Genomic DNA, 1,635 nt, shown 5'->3' with positions numbered 1-1,635 from the left:
TTGCAACTTGATTTCATGCTTGTGGCAGCTGCTTGTGATCTTCCATGCATGTTCATACATCCAAAAGCTGGTCACCATGAGCTCATTTTATCAACTCAAACTGGCGCAAATTCAAGTGACTCGTCTGGAGTGACCTTCACTTCATTGCTGCCACTTATGTTGGGTGATGCAGACAAGTGTGTCAATCGAGACCCGAATGTTGGTTTTGCCTCACTGGTTCATGCTTCCACGGAAACGTAACACGAATGGCTCATTGTTCTATCTCCAGATGGGCAATAGTGCCAAATCAGCAACAACTAGGGTCGAATTATACCACCTTGCACAATCAGATTCGAGATTTTTCTAAGCTGGATGAGAGTCATCACGAAGATCCCTATCTAGTGCATGTGAAACATAAGTTGTCTAGTAGTATTAACCCTACACATACTAATTGTGTGATTTGTTTTGTAGGTTTAAATTTGACATGCAACGACCAAGGGTTGATGAGAGAGTTTTGGAGTGCTACATGGAATTTTCACAGGCTTTATACAAGGTGTTTCTTGTCTTGGCGAATGTCCTTGTTCAAGAGCATCATGAGGTTGTCCAAGCGACATATGACGTGGCTGGTGCTCATTCATCTCGCTCCCACATTGCTATCCTATAAGCGTCCCAACATGGAGTACCATTTTTCCCCAAGATTTAAGGACAAATTCTTTTCAAAAGGAGGGGAATGATGCGAATGAGCAAGCCTCAAAAGGGGGATTGGGCCTCGATTAAGCAGCTCTTGTTGAGCTTAGCTTCGGCCATGTGGGCCTTAGGTCCAATAGTACTTTAGCTAGTCATTAAGTTAGTTAATTAGTGGGTTAGCGTTCGTTCGGCCAATAGAGACCCAATGGGCTCGCTGATTTCCCCTTAATGTTTTCCAAACTTTATTAGGTTTAGTCAGGGCTATAAGTAGCACCAAAGCTGATAGTACCTTTAGTTTTTGCGATATTATTTATAAAATTCCAGAATTTCGTCTTCCATTCAGGCAAATTCCTCTAACTTGTGAAAGCTAAGTTGAACATCCTAGCGTGGTTCCTCGGTTGTTTATGGACTTATCAATCAAGCAAACACACTTGATTGTGGCGTCCTCTACCGTTGAATTCGTTCTTGAGTGGTCCGAGCTTGGGTTCAACTCCGTCGATTCCGCAACGTGTCCTCTAAGATCCTAAGTTGCTTCCGCGACCGGGCAGCGAGTCCCCCGACAGCTCAGCGGAGGTCGAAGACCTGATTGACTTACACCAAAGAAACACCAAAATACCACCAAACCCCTGACCAAAAGGCCGCGGACCAGCAAGCTCCGCAAATTCCAAAATTTTGGGTTGTCGGGTAGAGCACTTCTAGGATTTTCAAAAATTCAGCCTTGAAGTCATTTGTCTTGCTTTCTTTTTGAGTCATTAGTCGTAATCCGACTTTTAGGTCGCGTCTAGGCCTTCATTCACCTCCATTCATTGCTGCTATCTTGTATCATTTCTTGACTAGTCAAGAACGTACCTTGCGGTGACGCCTAGTTTGTTCAACCCGTGCAACTAGCAAGTCAAGGAATTGCTTGGTGAGACTATTAGAGAGTGATACACTTGAGTGAAACACGAGCGTGAGAAACATTGTACCAAA

Source organism: Coffea arabica, chromosome 7c, assembly GCF_036785885.1.
Source record: "Coffea arabica cultivar ET-39 chromosome 7c, Coffea Arabica ET-39 HiFi, whole genome shotgun sequence".
In the NCBI taxonomy this organism is placed as follows: Eukaryota; Viridiplantae; Streptophyta; class Magnoliopsida; order Gentianales; family Rubiaceae; genus Coffea; species Coffea arabica.
This window is presented reverse-complemented; position numbering follows the sequence as displayed.